Genomic DNA, 18,611 nt, shown 5'->3' on the forward strand with positions numbered 1-18,611 from the left:
TTTCACATATGTAAAGCAAAGGAAAAACTATACATGAAATAAAAGGTTAAATTACTCAATTTCAAGCACTTTTGTGTTAAAGGCTATATTTTTACATATCAAATTAACAAAACTTAATTCCAAAGACCAGGACTGTTGGATGTAAGATTAAAAATTGGACCGGCTTTTCTGGAAGACAAGTTTGATGATTTATATCAAGAATTAATACTCTTAGATTGAATAACTCTACAATTAGGGGATGTTTGAAGGTAGAGACATTCATTACGAGATCATACCTATATTAGTTAAATTTAGCGTTAATCACCCAAGATGTCATAAAATAGTCAATATCAATTGTGAGGGGTGTTAAGAGTAATTTGTTATTATTGACAGTAAAAGTACTAAACTCTAAACGCTTTTTAATAGAGTCCAGTCCAGTCTCTGTAATGAGTACAGCTTCTATAACATTCGTGATTCTCACTCATGTAATAATACATGGTGTGAGTGGGAGGGAGGAACTGAGCAGGGACGAATGCTCAGGGGAATCTACATAAGCCAGAGTCTTTGTTCTCAATGTGTACATCAGAACTCATTGAACCCTGGCTGGTGTAGCTCAGTGGACTGAGTGCGGGCCTGTGAACCAGAGGATCGCGGTTCGGCCCAGAGGATCGCGGTTCGATTCCCAGTCAGGGCACATGCCTGGGTTGCAGACCAGTTCCCCGCAGGGGCCAGTTCCCAGCAGGGGATGCACGAGAAGCAACCATACATTGATATTTCTCTCCCTCTCTCCTTCCCTTCCCCAATAAAGATAAATAAATAAAAAATATTTTAAAAAAAAGAACTCATTGATTTCTGAGCAAGTCTACATTTCTGTGTGTCACAGAGAAGAAAAAAATCCACCACTTAGAAGGTTGAGTTAGGTACAGCCATTTAAGATACACAATGCAGCCATACATTGTGTTTTGGAAGAAGTTTCACGAGACGGGTAAATGTTCACTGCAGAAGGCAGGACTCTTACTTAATGGAGGAACTGGAAGGAAGTGGGCCTGTGTTGGAAATGGTGGTCTCACAGAGTGTTGTTTCTTCTTATGCTTTCCTGAATTTTCCAAATGTTAAGTAGTATTTTATGACCAGAAAAAAATCATTCACCAAAAAATATTGTAAAATTATAAAGAAGAACAGAATGTTTACAAAGTAATTCTTTAATCCTGTAATCCTCTTTCCTTCCTGATCACTATACCAATTAAAACATGTACCAAATATTTACAGAAGGGGATTTATGCCTTTCTGATTAAAGTCATAGAATCAATTCTATCGTGCCCTAAAACAAAAGGCTTTGGCAACATAAAGCACCTTGATCCTCAGCCTGTCTTCATCCAACCTACCAAAGATAATTTTGTGGCTCCTTAAGCACTACACATTTAATTAAAATCTAAAACAAAATATAATCATGACATCCCATTTCATCCTTCATGAAAGTGTGCCCTGTTTTTTGAGGAAAGGAGGAATAAAGACCAAATAGGCATGCTTTAGTTAACAGTCTTCGTCCTTCTTTATAGGGAACTAAGTTAATGCCCTCTCTAGGGAGAATAAAAAGGCACGCAGTGACCTTTATTGAACTTCACTGAACTTCATACACTAACCAACTGCAAGTATATTTTAAGATGCCCTGAAATAAAATGTTTCAGGGTTGTGGGATTAACACAATTGTGCAAAGTGCTGCCAGACATCCTGTTGTTGTCATTGTGTGTTCTGAACCCAAGAATCTTCCTACGAGAACCCAAGTCTCACACGGGCATGTGGGGAGGAAGGTTTGTGCCCCATACCCACGCATCTTGTACCAGAACTGCCTTTCCCATAGCCCGTGATTCTGAAGGGCACATGAAACATGGTCATAAGTGCATTTCGTGTTTTCATTATTTCTTGGGAGAACAGGAGTCATTATTAATGTATGTTCTTGACATATCAGTGGATTCACTTTCCCAACCATTTTGAATTACTACCTAAAATAGTCTTTGAGGAATGTTTGAAAAAAAAAAGCCATTCTCAACTAACTTGCCAAAGCACATTTTTTCCCCGTGAGTTGTAGTATTCCAATTCTGTTCTCTCAAACTCTGTGCATAGCTACCTTAGGTTTCTTAATTTTCAGATATTATTTTATAACAAAGAAATGTACTAGAAGTGTTTCTACTTTTGACTTTTGGGGGAGGGAAATGTCACTTCTATTTTCCATTGCTTGAAAAAAACCATAAGAATTGTTTTCTTTTTGTAAATTTTGATGTTGATGATACCATTTTGTTTATTTATAAATAAAGAGGTGTCTAAAGCAGGCTTCCTCAGCCCAGGCACTAGTGACATTTCAGGGTGACAATTCCTTGTAGGGGGTCTGTGCTGTTCACCACAGCACATATATAGCAGCGTTCCTGGCCTCTACTCACCGGATGCCATTAGCATCCCTGTCCGCCCGGTTGTGACAACACAAATGTCTCCAGACTTTGCCGAAAGTCCCCTGTGGGGCACAGTATCTTCTAGTTGGGAACTCTGTTCTAAATTATATCATTCACGGAGAGCCAGAGACTTTATCTACCACAAAGTCTTCAAAAAGTAAAAATTCCTGTCTTCGAAATGTTGGGACTGCTTGCTTCTCTCATCTTGTCCTAGTCCTTAAATATCCTACCTAAAATGAACTAATAGCAACTAAGGTTTTTCATATCCTTCAAAGTAAAACAGCTAACAAAGAAAATCTGGAATTAGATGTGAGAGATAACTGCCACACTGAAAATTTATTTCACTTTTCTTCACATGATTTCATGCTTTTCCTTGGTCATAAAAACCATCTAAATTATGGTACCACAATCAACATTCAAACTTTTGATTCAAAAGTCCAAGTAGAGAGATTTTCAATAAGAAGCAGATAATTTAATTCATCTAATGCACACACTTTTCTTTTTTGTTCAGAAACTTGGTAAGTAATTCAGCACATGATGTGAGTTTCTGTATGTTACAAAGCTTTAAAAAAGACTTTTAATAAAATTAATTGTAACGTGTTTATTGAAAAATTTTCAAAAAATACAGAAAAGTGTATGGGTCACCATAATCCTACTACACAGAAAAAAGCATATTTAGGTGTTGATCTTTCTATATTTTATTCCATTCATATATATGCATATATGTGCTTAACACATCATGATTTATATTCCACCTTATGTGAACTAAATATAATGTTTGCTGGACAATAAGGGCAAAATTTGTTATGATAAATATACTTAGCTTTCTCAAATAATTATTTTCATAGCAGTAAAGCCCACAATGTTGGGTTATCTAAGCAATAATATCCACCTGCTACAATTTTCCTTTGTGTTTCTCTAACCCACAGGCTTTAGTAATAACAAAAGTGAGCACTTAAATAAAATTATGGCTTGTCTTTCCCTGCTTTTATTCATCCTATGCTATATATCATCTGGCTATTGATAGCAAAAATCCTAACAATTTTTCTGAGAATTCTGGGGGAAGAAAGAGAGGGTCTTATATTTTCATGGTCACCTCTGCTCCATACGGATCCAATTGGAACAAAACAAGGCCACGTGCGTGTTCAGAAGATGTCTCAGAACATTTGCCCTTGAACCTTAGAAATCCTCTCTCCACATCCTTTCTATCCCCTCATTCAGGATATCATCAAAAACCGTTTCATAACCTTTGTAGTTCCCATCTCACACCAGGTCCCTGGTTCTCTGCACACTTTTTCTTCTCTTAGGAGCAAGGGAAATTCTCCATTTTCCACCCAGAGTTCTTTATCTACCACCTTGGTCACCTGCATCCCCTCTAAGTCAATAGAGACCCCTGAGAAAGTTGAAGAACCAAGTTCTTGATTATTTTAGGATTTTCACCCAGAAAGGTCCTGGTAACCCACTAATCTAACTCTTCAACACAAAAAATTAATTGAGAAAATACCAGATTAGTCTACTATTATATAAGGATGACCAGAGTTTAAAGGATGCATCAAAGTAGTTAAGAGAACACTTGTGAATAATTAGGAGACCTGGGAACCTGGGGCCATGAACTCAGCTTTATCCAAATCGGTAACAAAGGACTCATCTCAATCACTTTGTCTCCTGTCCATTATCTATAATATGGGAAGAGAAACTATGCTAATAAGCACATTGACAAAGTTCAGTCTAACAAACTGGCTACTTCTACCCTTAAAACAATACAGCAAGAGAGATACAGCATCTATAACTATGATCATCTTCATTTATAGGCCCAAAGGAATTAGTGACCTGGTTGAGTCCCATAAAATAGCAGAGCTGAAAAATGTCTCTGAATCCCAATACTGCACTGTCCTCTCATAATCTGGAGGAAAATGATGAAGATCTAATGACATTACATATGCAAAGGTTCTTTCCAAATTATTTTTAACAAGTGAATGAAAATCCAGTACTTATTGCTGTGCTTATTTTCAGACAAGTTTGGAAAGATGCCACATACATGAGAGTGCTTTGGTTAGAATTCAGGTAGTTTCCACAAATATCCTCTCCAAATGGCACTGCACATTATAAAACAAAACTTTACATAATAAGATTAAAACATTATACTCTGACAGTCATTTTTACTTTCACCATATTCTTTAACTTTTCTGAACTTTCTTTTTAGATTTCCTGTGCCTTATCACCTGGCAGCGGATCCAGATGTTTGGTGATCCCATCATTAATGCAGCCTCGTCCCTCATGCACACACATACACACGCACACACAGGCATGCACACTTTTTCTTCCTCCATGGTTCCTGGTAATGATTTTTTCCCTTGTCTTTGAATATTTACAATGCAAACTGGAAGTCCAGGAGATTGATTTCTCTCATACCCAAGATGAACTGATTCTAAGAGACCCCCTGGGGCCTATCACAGTGGCCCCAACATGTTCCTTCGGTGGCACAGAAAATTAATGAATTATATCTGAAAAATATGGAACCCCCCCAAAGCTTAAAATGTTAATTACTCAAATGTTTTATGTTCCAGATTTCTAATTTCTTCTTTAACTTTCCACAGAAGTTCTTTCCACAAATTTCATTCATTTCTCAAGCTATAAAGCTTACAATTGAATACATTTTCTATTGCATTTTCCTGTGTGCTGAGTCAAACGGTCTCAAATGAAACAATGACTTCATCAAACACAGGCCTTTAACAAACACCCTCTCAGTACCCAATCTGTGCTAGAATCTGTGGGATCCAAAGGCACAGTCGTTCTCAAGCACAAAAAAAGTAATCTACTACATTATGAATTGTCTGTGATGGAAATAAAACAATTGAACTATACCTTTCATTATATTTGGTGGCTTTCTTAAAACCACCATCTATATATTCCTGACCAATGTTTGCATTTCGGCACACTGAAATCCCAAACCTCCTCTTACCGTATCTAAATATTACAGTTGTGGTTTCCCAACAGGTTGGACACCCAACATTTATATTTTTAACAGATGTCATGCTAAGACTGTTTTTGTGTTATTGAAATATTTCATCAAAACAATATCCACACTTGGTTTAAAATGACTACAACCCTTTTTACACCCAATCAGGACACCAGCCCCTACCCCAAAGGAAAAGTCTTTCAACCATGTCTGCTTTTAGAAAACTAGATAATTTATTTAGCTTTATTTGAAAAAACATATGAAATTTAAATAATAAAATAACTGACTTTTATACATTTGTCCTTATCTACCTATCTCTATGTGCTTGACCTTAGATGTGGAAAATGAGGTTTTAGTTCCTTTCCCGTAGTTCTTTTCTCAACCCTCTGCAATTTTGATAATTGTATTATTATTTTAAGTTAGGTTGGTTGTAATTGAGAAACATCTGCTTTCACTTCTGTTTCTCATCCAACACCTGGGAGTCAGTTTCTTGATGCCCCTCTGGGTGGAATAAGGCTCTTAGTGCCTCATCTTCTACTTTTACTCCCTTCTCTCATCTTCCACTCTGTGTTTTGTTTTTTTTTACATTTACTTTTACTTTGTCAAGGTTGTAACTGAACTACTAATTATGTGAGCTAATAATTTTTTTTATATTTAAGTCAGGTTAAGTTGAATGTTTGATACTTAAGAGCAGAAACCCTCCTAACTTCACTGGGCACCTGCTTCATGCTGCCCTGCTGGCCAGGAAAAGAGAGGCTACCATCGCCTTGGTGCTTATGACTGCATTTTAAAAGGATGAATGGTTTGTAAACTGTTAGCTGTAGTTCATTAAAATGTATCTCATCAGAGAATAAAATGATAAGATGAAGTTCTAAGACAATAACTTACACAGGAAAAGACTTAAAAATAAACCATTGCAGAATGTTATTTGAAAACAGGGGACATATTGTTTGTTTTCTAAAAGAAGCTATTAAAATTGAAGGGAATAGATGAATAGTAATCCTAGTGAAAAGATCTATTGCCTTTGAAACATATGCTAGGGAGTATTGTCTTAACTATAAAGGCTACTGATGGATAACATGGGGAGTCACCATGATTTAAGCATAATTTACAATACGTATTGTAAATTATACAATTTCAGTTGTATAATTTAAATCAAATTATAGTTTGATTTAAATCAATTCAGTTTCAATTTAAATCAAATATTCTACTTTTGAGTGAAACTCCTGATTTTTCAGATAACATTCATAAATGTACGTCTCCCATAACTTTAACTTTAAAAACATAAATGTAATAAATTTTCTCCATCTTGTACCTTTGTATTTTTCTGCCTCTTTGAAAAAAGTTTTGAGACACCTGGCAAATCAGATTCCTCTTCCTCTGGGAAGAAAAACCATAGCAATCTTCCTGTTGTCCTCACTATACATTCTACTTAAGTTATGCTCAGTTCATTATAACCAGGATTTATGTGTGGCTCAAAATATGTTATTCATGCATTTACACTTCACCTTATTTCAGAAAGTATTTTGGATATAGCTTAAATAAATTGCATACATATAAACACAAGTGGTGCATAAAATAATAAACCAAGACAAAGTCAATCTCTTTATTAAAAAAGTCTCAATGAGGCAGTCCACAATATCTTCCTTAACTGAACTATAAATTTAGTTCAGAAGTGCCTAATAGTGGAAATAAAAAGGAGACATTAAAAAGATGCCTACTGATCTCTAATGATAATTTTCCTTGGGACTATGTGGGACTATGACCCAAGATAAAATGAGAAGGGAAGTCCAGTGTGCCCCTCATCAGTGTTTTTTGTTCTTTTCTCTCTGTTCTTTCGCATGGATTTGACTCTTGAAACAAATATACAGTGAGGGAACTCCATGGTCTGATTCAAAAAAATCAAAAAATACAAGTTTTATAAAAGGAGAGTTAAAAAAATCTGACATTGTGGTTCACACAAAAAAAATTTCCCTCATTCACTTCAGAAATAGAGAAGAAAATGAGGGACTTATTTTTCTATTCTCTCTAATGGATATCATTTCAGTATTCCAAATACCATCATTTTCAAATGAGTGACTTTGATTCAGTAAATTGGAGAGAAGTCACATGGGAAGTTTGATTTGTCCAAGACACACAAAAATTCAGAGGCAGATCAGTGACCAGAATCTAGATTATGTGAATCCAGTTGTTATATTCATTGATGAAGAAATCTTATGACAGTAGTTTAAATGTAAAAATTCAGAGAAAACAATATTGTCATTAGTCAGATCACATGATCCAACTTATAAAAGACTTATGTCTGTGTATCAATTATGTTTACATATGCTAAAACTATCCCTAAGTCACAGTTTTTCTAGTAAACATTTACATGTGTTAAAACTGATAGCTGTGTAGAAGAGAGCTTTTTGATAATGCACAACTACTAAAGAATTCATTCATGAGAAACTTTGAAAATATCACTTAGTGAATGAAACATCATCATAGTGGAGTCACCTATATTATCCAGACAAATGATAAAACATTCATTCCCTGAAATAAATGGGTGTGGGCATGTCAATGAACCAAATACTGGATTTGACTTAAATACATTTAATAAGTCATGCATATTGGATTCATAAAAATCAATTCTTCCACAATTTTCACTCAGAAAAGAAAATCTGTGCAGTTAATTAGTTGAAAATAACAACTGCTGGTTCAATTAAATTTAGCAAATTTCACATTCTAGTGTTACCATATGTACATTTGTTTGAAGTAATAAGTAAACTTCTGTACTAGACTGCATATTTTGGAACAAAGTAAACAAATTATATTATGACACATGGAAGTATCTTTAAAAATACACACTTGCTATTTCTCTTTGAAAATTAAATACAAATACCTTAAGTGATCCCTGACAAATGGCTGCAAATTACTTGATTATAAGAGTATAAATCTGACCCAACCATTAACAACTTTCGTGTGAAACTATGCATATTAGTAGTCATAGGTTATGTGAATTAAATTTCTTCTCTAACATCTGCATGAAAGAGAGAGGGAGGGAGGGAGGAAAAGAGAGAAATGGGAAAAATGGAAGTATTTCTTTGCTTGAAAATTGAAAAGCAGGAGTTCCATTTACATTTAGTTTGAGGGCAAACTTTCAGATTGAAAAATATATATATGCATTCAGGAAATATTGATAGACTGCTAGTGGGCAAGTATCATGTTTCTCGACTGTAGGAAAGCAAAGAAGGAAAATAACACATTTAAGCCTGCTGTGCACTTGGCACAACACTTACAGGAAACAAATTCTTTACCATCACTCTCTCGTTTGGATTTTACAGCACCTAGATGAGGCAGCCAGGCTAGCATACTGTCCTTTCATAACAGAGTTAGTCATTAAGACATTTGCTCAAGGTCAAACCTTAGCCTTGGGGTCTATGTTATAGCTTGAAGCTAATTTGATGAGAAGTGGTGAGTATCAATTGTAAAAGCAAAACGGTGATACAAGCCATTGTTTTCTTCGTTGATTTTTCTATTATTATTATTATTATTATTATTATTCATTCTACATACAGATCATCTTTTTAAAAATATAGTCACCCAAATAATTTTTGTCATGTGTACAAAAATGTTTCTATTCATTTATTGCCAGAAGAAATAAACTGAATGTGAGTTATTTGAAATACAAATGTGATTTCATTTTAACATATACAAATTATGTTAAAATTTTCACCAGAGCTGTTTTCTTTGAAGTGTAGTCCATTTTCAGTAAAAACTCAATAAATCTTTACACAGCACACATAAAACTTTACAAATCTTATATGATCAACAATAAATGAATAATCCTATTCATATCAAATAAACAACTATAGAGTGCCTATTATTTTCAAGGTGCTGTGATTAAGACCTGGAGTCTCTCATAGCCAGTGGTTTAATCAAGTCCTCCCTCTCACGAGCTGTCTCAGCTATTTCATCCAACCTCTATTTAAAATAGTGTGACTGTATTGCAGGAATAAAGTTCACAACAAAAACAACTTGAATACAAAACTCCTATATTTCCATTCTTAAATGAAGTAGGAAAGAAAAAACGTTGGCAGTGCCATGACTTCCTGCGTTTTAGAGAATAGAGAATTGTGTTAGATACCTGGTGTTCTAGCAAATTTATTAAGAATACAAATGCTCAGGACGGCGGATGTACCAATCTGAGCACAGCCTAGTTGTGCATTCCTTTAGAATGCAATATTCTAAAAGAAAAGTCTTTAACTCGGACAGTTAATACTGCTACAATGTGTCTGTACAGCTTTCCTTCACCCTTGAACTTTCTCAGAGGAGTTTAAGTTCACCTATCAAAGTAATCCAGTATTCCCATTTTCGTCCACACCCTATATTATAATATAGTAATTGAAGCACCGGAATTCCCTCCATGGACTCCCACTTTGAGACACAGGTCTGAAAGACTTGACTTGCTCTGGGCGCCGGGATCCGGGTTCCACCGCGGGCTGTGCGCGGTTTGTTCCCAGTGAATCGGGGCGGGGTGTGTTGCCGGAGTCGTCTTTTATTGGCTACACTCTTGGGGACTGGCCGTGCTTTCCTGCACTTGATTGGACAGAACTGCCCCTGTAGGCCGAGACCATTGGAGGCTGCTGGAGGCAGGGGGCGGAGCGGGTTCCCCAGGAGTCCTGACCGAACGCGCTCGGTTGCGGAGCTGGGAGCTGGGCGCTGCGCGCCGGGCCGGAGCTGGGCGTGCAGACCGCGGAGGAAGGAGGGCGGGAGGGTCCCGGCGCGGAAGGGGTCTCGAAACGGGAGTAGGTGCGGAGGCTGCTACCTGGCCGTGTCTCCCGTGGGCAGTGCCGGTTTTCCCTTGGCGTTGGCCGCTGGGAGCCAGCATCTGTCAACGCTCGCTCCTCCTCTCCCCTCCTCCTCCGGTCGGGCCGGGCTCTGCCGGTGGGGGACGCGGGACCCGGCACGGCCAGCCCTTCAGCTGTCAGGCGAGCGGTGGAGCGACTGAAGGAGGCGTTAGACACACAAAGAACGCGGTGAGCGGCGGCAGCGAAAAGGGGCGGCAATTTCGGGACAGCAACTCCCGGCCGCACCCGCTCGTGCCGCCGCCGCCGGGGCTGGGTCCGAAGCCGTGGAGACAATGCGGCCGGGCTGAGAGTGTCGGCCCCTACTTGACGGTGCCCCGGTTCGCCCAGCCCCCTCCCCCGGCCGGCCTGGCCCCGGGCCGGGAAAGGGGCGCCCCCTCGTTCTCGCGGCCGGTGTAGGAAGTCGGTCCGGGGCCGCGGAGCCCAACAACTTGCGAGCCGGGAAAAGTTTGCGCCCCCTCCGCGGGGCGGGGCGGCCCGCCCCTGGCGTCCGCGGTCACCGTCGGTGACTTTCTGGACTCGTCGTCAGCCAGGGCGGCGGCGCGGACAGCGGGGACGGCGGGGAGGGCCGGAGTCCGTCCAAGGGCTCCGGCGCCCGGGGCTGCGGGTGAGTTGGCTTTCGGCGCGATGGGCTTAAATGGTTTTGGGGCGCCTGGGTTTGGGGAGAAGGTGTGGAGAGAGCTTTTAGTACTTTTTAGAGCAGGCGGGGAGAACAAATAAAAGTGCGAGGGCTTAAGAGGCGCTGACATGCCTCTGACTCGTGAATCGTATCCGTGGGAACCCTTCAGGAGCCGGGGCCATCTCGGGCCTGTGCGGGAGGGCGGGGGTGGGGGTGGAAAAATTAGAAGGTTGCGCACCCTCCCTGCCTGTCACTTAGTGGCTCTGTATGACCTTGGACAAGAGACTTAACTATTTAGATCTCCTCATGGGTGATACAGGAGGCTAGAGCTACATCAGCTACATGTCTTGCCTTTTTAAAAATATATCTCGGTTCGAGATTTCCTTGGGCCTCAGGGTGGTTCAGGAGTTGTGAAGCGGTAGGCCAGGATAGATTTACCTGCGCCTGGATTCATCTCTCATTATACTGAGAAGTAACTTTTAAGGCTAATGTTTTAAAACAGTAATATTTCGAGGTTGTTTTTTCAGCAAAAAAATAAATTACCCATTACTTGTTTTCAAAACGCTTCTCAAGACTGTCTACGTTGCTGAACCACTTAAAGCTCTCAGGGCTGGGGCTGAGAACAGAAAACCAAGCTTGAGGGTAAAGTGACAGGTACCCTCAAGTGATACCCTAAGCTATCCCTTCGTCCCTTTGGATTCAGTTTAGGGGGAGAATAAGGCTTTTATTATACGTAGAAGAGAGTAAATGAGGCAGGTGTTTTTTCCTTGTCGTTTTTATGTATTGCCTCTTTCTACTGAAAACTTTTGTGGGGGCCAGTGGGGGATGGGCTGTAACTTCTGACAAAGAAGGAAAAGAAAATGTCACTTATAACCAAAGTTAATCTTAAACTAGTGTAAATATTTCCTACAGGGACAGTAACACATAATGCAAGTACGTCTTGATCTAATTTTAATGAAGGGTTGAAAATAGCTTCTGTGTTCAGTATCACTGACGCCAAGATGGCTCACTTACATAATCTTTGTTGGGGATGTGTTAGTGGTATGTATAATTTTGATGAATTAATTATGTTAAAGCTTTGGTCTGGTAATAGTATTGAAATACTGTCATCACAGGTTGTGTTGCAATACAATGGAGTGTTAACTTTTGGTTATTATGATAACCCTCATTTTTTCCATAAAAAGTAAAGTCAAACATTTTTTCTAACCACAGTTTTCTCAAATATTAAAGATCTACTTGTCAGTACTAAATACCAAAAAAAATTTTTTGTTCTCTCAATGCTGAGTTTCCCCAGTTTTCTCACCATTAATGAGAGTGCCTTCACTGGCATTTTACTTTCTCATAAGAATTAAGCTTCTTAATAAGCTTCTCATGGAGCTTATAACAACAAAATTTAGTCGATTTTTAAAATATAGATACTCAATAAATATTTGCTGGATAAAATTCCTGGTGCTCAGATAATAATTTAAAACAATTTTGCCCAACCTTAAAGAGAATTATTATCACACTTTAGGGGAAAGGAAGAGGGTATCATAGAAAGCACTGGGGTAGGAGCGGGACGGGGCGGGGGAGTGAGCTTAATTCTAGTATCTAATCTGAAAGTTTATAGCTTAAAATAAGGATTCAGATTTTGAAAGAGACAAAGACAATTGATATGGGTTTGTGGGAGAAAGATAGCAATTCTGATTTAACAATACCTTTTATGACCTAGCTTCTTTGAAGAACAAACCTTTGAAAAGGTATGTTCCTTAAGTAATCAGTAGCTGTTTGCATTGTGATTGAGTATCTAATTAAATGGCCTAATCATACTGTAATATTTCACTTGAGTGCTGTCTCATTTTTAAACTCATTTTTAAAATAGCATGAAATAAGCCTTTCAGTGTAGTTGCATGAAGGAAAATGTATCTTTGAAATCAAGTAAATCTGCAGTGAGAAAATTATCTCCAATCTTACACCAAATATAAAATAAGCACTGGAAATAACATCTTGCCAAGTAGGTCTTCATTCTAGACAAGCGCTCTGTGTGAAGAGACCCTATGTGGACTGCATCATTCATGAGATATTTTTTTCCCAAGGGACCTCTCTATTTGGTGATATCAGGAAAATAAGTCCCCAACATTTCTAAGCCTGGAAACTTCTGGAAAGCCTAGTGGCCTTATTTAAAAGTGACCACTCAATCCAGAACCTGGCATTGAAATTTGAACATACTTTCTTTGTGGAATGTATTTCTCTCATAACAGGTTCCTGGTTAGACAGCCTCCTGGGGGCTTATGTACCTGCGAGTGTGGTTCTTAGACCACCTGTGTCAGAATCTTCTGTAGTAAGAATCTTCTGTAGATTATGTAAATTGGAAAACTTCAGATTTTGGGGCACCTTCCAATACTTAAAGAATTAGAATTTCTGTTAGCAGAATCTAAAACCTGTATTCTTAACAAAACTTTCCCAAATTACACTCAAGTTTAAGAAATAGTGTTAGAGTTTTCTTGCCAGTGTTTAATGGCAGCTGTTGCTTTCATCTAGGAGCATTAAAAAAGCATCCTGACAAGCTCACTGCTCTGATCACTTCCCCACCAGCTCCAGACATGTTGGTTTTATCTGTTAGTTGGTCTTGTAGCCAGGGACCCTCTCATGAACTGCTTCTGCAAGCAAACCAACACACACCACCTACAAACAAAGTTAGGGCTGCTTTGGGGCACAGGACCCCAGAGGCCCCTCCTACTATGGGATCCTCTCACCACCACCTCTAGCCTGTGTGTGATTTGTCGGAGTGGCAATCCCAGTCACCTCCTTTTCTACTAGGGCTATAAGGTTTCAAGCAAATAATTGGGTATTGATCCCAAGGGACAAGAGGCCTGAGAGAGACAGTAAGAAGGCTGAATTTGAAGCTATCCCCTCAACACAGTTCAACACTCACATTTGAATATTTCAGTCCTAAATCAGATAATTTGGTAAACCAGTATGTGCCTAAACCCTGGCCTCGGCCCTGTGTTGTTAAAACTTCTGACTACAAACCCATATAATGGGTCCTGTAATGTCTGTCTGTATGTATAAAATCGCTGACATATAAGTGAGGACTTTAATGTTCATTGAAATAAAAAGGAAGAGTTTAGGAGAGAGATTCAAAGCATAGACTGAGGAGTTGACCACATGTGATTTAAATCCTAGCTTTGCCATTTACTACCTAGGTGACCTTGAGCTGCATCCCTGACCCTCTGAGCTTTCAATCTAACTTGAAAAATGAGGATAATAGTACCTGCCTCATAGGAGTTGTTTTGGTAATTATGTAAGGTTATTAGTTATGTAAGATACAAATTAGTGACAGATAATAACTGTCACTCAGTATATACTCCATACTTGTGGCTGTTAATTTATTATAGTAACTTTTAAATTTTTCTTTTTTAGCCCTGGAGAGTTGCTGTAGAGAGGAAGACAACAGAAGGAGATAAGTAGCTCTGGATGCATGTGAAAGTCATTCCACTAAATAGTAATTGTTGAGCAGGGGGAAAGGGACAGGAGAAGAATGCAGACTGCAGTGCCAGGTAATAACCTGGGCTTCTTCTTGTGTCGCCCAGGCTCCGCTGCTGTCTCCTCTCCCCCTCCTCCCTTTGGTACCACCTTGTTTAGCATTTTATATACTTTTTTTGACTCACCCTGAGAGATACTAACTATGTGGTCAGCCTCAAATTATTAATCCTGGTTTTGTATTTTAGTATCAGTAATCCTCAACCTTGCAGGGGCTTGGAATGAAAGCTTTCTCTTGGGAATCTTAAGTCTTAGAATTATTCAAAGGAAGAGATTTCTATGCCTAACCCCTTAGGAATGCATCCAGAATTCAACTCCAAATTTGCCTTGATCAGAGAGACCCTTGCCCCTAACTTTTAAAAATGCTTTCACTTTCTAGAGCTCTTACACTTCTCTCACATCAGCTCACATTTTCCTTATACTAGCCCTGTAAAATATGATTAACATTACTAGACCCCTATGAGGCACCATAAATGTTTCTCTTTTCACACCTCCATTCTGTCTTGCAAATTTATTGCTGTGCTAATCTTTGCTATCTGCACATTAGATTTCCAAAATAAAAAAAATTTTATTTAGTTTATGCTTGTCCCCCAATTAATGAACCTCCTCTGCCTGGCTTATACAGTGATCTTGAAACCGGGCTCTTACGTCCTCTGAAAGCTTTCTCTCCATAGTCCGTGGAACATGGCCAGTTCACTCACTACAGTGCTTTAGCCCATATTGCTTCCCTCATTTGTAATGCCTCCTCTCAAACCACCCAGATTCTACCCCTTCTATTTCTGTCTCCTCCTCGAAGCCTTCCTAGGTCATTTATGCCTTAAAAGTTCTAATCTTCCTCTGACTTCCAGTGGTAGCCACAGCTATTTTGTCCATTCTAATCTGGTCTTAAAGTCCTAATAAAGGGAAAGTATATGATAGATTTGATATAGAGAAAAGAGCACTAAGCTAATTAAGTTTTAAAGAGTTGACATCTGCTAAGTAGCTGTGGGAGCTAAGCCAGGTTGCTCTACCTTAGCTCTACATTTCTCAAGCTTTGAATGTGGAGAGGTTTGGGTCAGGTGATGTGGATGGTCCCCTCTCATTCTGAGGTTCTAGGACAACTTGGCCTTCCTTGTGTGGGATGGGATTAAGGTTTTTACTGCATTCTTGAATGAAAAATGCCAGGAATGGGCACTCAGTGCTTTCAGGACTTGGTCTGTCCCACAGATTGCTAATGTTAAACTTGCCAGTTTTTGATTGCCTTGTACCTTTCTTGGTAATCTTTTTAAGCACATTTATTCAAGGAAGGTTAGTGGGAGATGTATTAAGTAGTTGGATGATGTATTAGGGACAATAAAGGGTTGTCTTTGTAAAAGACTTTATGATAGGATAAATAAGGTCAACTAATTTGATAGCCCTTAGTCTTAGCATTTACAATGTAATTTGCATTTCAACTTCAGTGGATATTGCTATATAATAAATAAGTATATTTTCTTTATAATTATTTTATAACTTAAAAACATTTAAATGGTCACAACTCTAGGGTAGATGCTACAGGGCTTTCTATAGTAATCTGACTGGTGACATGTTGTGTGTACATATATCATGTGCATATTACCCTTGAATTAAGATGGGTACCCCTAAGTTATTATGTGCTATTATACACTGACCGTTCTTAAGAAGAATATGTCTTTAAAGTGTGTTGACATTTAATTGACCTTTGCAAGTTCATTCTGTTAATCATACTCAAAGTGCTAACGCTATGGTTGACTGCTCGGGTGTTTTTACATTCAGTCGTGCCTAGCATATAAATTCTTCAGCATAATTGCTACTTATTTAGCCAAAGTTTCCTTTCGTCTCTGCACATGTGAGTTGTGTTTTATTTTTCTGTCTTTTTAAAAAAATTTGCTTCAGGCTGGATAGTGCAAGAAGTTTGAATTGAAATGTTTTCCTGTCATTAGTTGTATGGGGTGTGGCTTCTTAATATAAGAGCAATGGAAATTTTTTGCTTAGTTAAAGTGTACTTTTCTTCTGGAGTACAGAAGAGCAGAATTTTTCTGCAGCAGAACTGCAGCAGTCAGAACTTTTCATGGTGTAATGCTAAAATTTAAAGAAGCTTAACATTTTGATATTACATATTTTTAACATAAACTTTCACAAATCTTTCAATTCTTTTTGTATAGATTAAAACTATCAGTGCTATTATTTTTTTATTAAACAAAGATTCAAAGGATCTGTTTTCATAACAAACTAATTATATCCCTTGAAATGCTGTGAGTGGAATTTTATTATAAATGAGGTATTTGTTTTTAAAAAGTCAAATATATTTCTTTTTCATAGTTAAACACTTTATGACTATCACCTAGAGAGCATTTGCTGAAATGTGAAAAAATTTCTGCGTATTAAGTTTTTTTTAAAGATTTTATTTATTTGTCTTTAGAGAGGAAGGGAAGGAGAGAAGGAGAGAAATATCAATATATGGTTGCTTCTTGTGGGTCCCCTGCTGGGAACTGGCCTGCAACCCAGCCATGTGGCCTGACTGGGAATCGAACCACGATCGTGTGGTTCACAGGCCCGCACTCAATCCAGTGAGCTACACCAGCCAGGCCTCTGCGTATTAAATTTATAAAATCAGTCTATGGAAATAATTTTTAATATGGTTAGCTATCTTACAGATTTCTAAATTAATATTTCTAGTTATAGAAAGGTAGCTACACTTTTTGCTGAATATTGATGATAGAATATTAAAAACTTGTAATTACTAATTTGGGGTAATTTCTCTTTGAGACTCCAGACATGGGTTTTTAAAATATTTTTGTCTTAAGGGAAATTTTAAAATAGGAAAGATAAAGTTTAAAATAGAATTGTTATTTTCATGCAGTAATTTTCATGCAGTAATATGTAGCTCTATACTTGAGATGTATCTTGTTCCCTGTTTATAAGTTTTGATGTCACTATATCATTTTTTTATTCACACGTTACAAGCATAACAGATTCTCATTTCATGACACTGACTTTCTTCTCATCATCATCTCTCCTTCCATATTGTCCTACCTTCTACCTTTTTCTGTTCACAATTTTACAAATTACAGCTTTTTCATCCCATTATGGCCCCACCTGCAAAGGAAAATGAGTCTTTTTCCCTTAATCCAAACATTTAAGTTCAAACTCTATCCTCTTTTAGGTTATACAATGAAGCTTCAAATAATACGTAAATAGTGCAAATGACTTCAATGCCGAATAGTCAGATACAGGATATCCCAGACTAAGGGTGAACTCTCAGACTTCCATTTTGTAAACTGTGGTTTCAGCAGATAGATTTATTTCTTCCTTGATAACTAAGTGTCTGAGAACCAGGCTAGAGTAGGTTAAATAAAGAACGTTAAGCTAAGGACTGGTTCCTTGAGTGATCTCTCTTGGTAATTTGACTGGACTGATGACACTCGTTTATGAAATTAGTATATTTGCTCTTCTTTTCTGTTTGAAATATGTTTTGCCATCATAAGTTGCATTGTTATTTGGATGTGGATATATTAATTTATTTTCTTTTCATTTTATTTAATTAATTCTTATACCTAATAACTAATTCTTTTAGGCACCAAACACTGTTCTAAATATTTTATAAGTATTAGTTTATTTAACTCTAAAGTTATAGTTATTATTACATAGTTATAGTTATTATCATTTTGCAACTGTGAAAACTAAGGCATGGAGTTTTATTTTAGGATAGGGCCTGAAGTGGGCGGAGAGTGGAAAGTATAGGCAGAGTGGATAACACAGTACTGCTAAGGGTCAACAAAAAGATACTCGAGAGTTTTGGGAAAATGGATCTTTGTGGGAAGGATCAGAAACTCGGCGGGGCCCAGTCTGAAAGAGCAACAAGTCTTCTTTCCTCAGTTTGAAGCCTTGGGCCATAGAGGCAAAGGCCCAAAGATCATTGCCGTAGATTTCAGCTGCCTGGGAAGCCTGGTGAGGGAGGCCATACCGGTTCTTTGTGATGCTCATAGGGCTGTATGAACGCCTTACCTCCTAACATTTCTCAGGATTCAAGCTTATTCTCCCTGAAGGGTTTAGTTTCTCTCTCTCTCTGCTGGAAGCTTGGATTGCAAATACCAGTAGAGAATGTTTTTTTCCCAGTTTTAATTTCAGCCCACTCATCCTTTCTTCTTGCACTAGTTTGTGTATTGCTTTGAAAATATTATTCAGTGGTGTTTATGTTTGAGTGTTGCATGAAGTTTAGAGGCTGATGTTAAGCAATG

The sequence above is a fragment of the Sturnira hondurensis genome, unplaced genomic scaffold (genome assembly GCF_014824575.4).
Source record: "Sturnira hondurensis isolate 20B ecotype Veracruz unplaced genomic scaffold, ASM1482457v3 Scaffold0022136, whole genome shotgun sequence".
Classification (NCBI taxonomy): Eukaryota; Metazoa; Chordata; class Mammalia; order Chiroptera; family Phyllostomidae; genus Sturnira; species Sturnira hondurensis.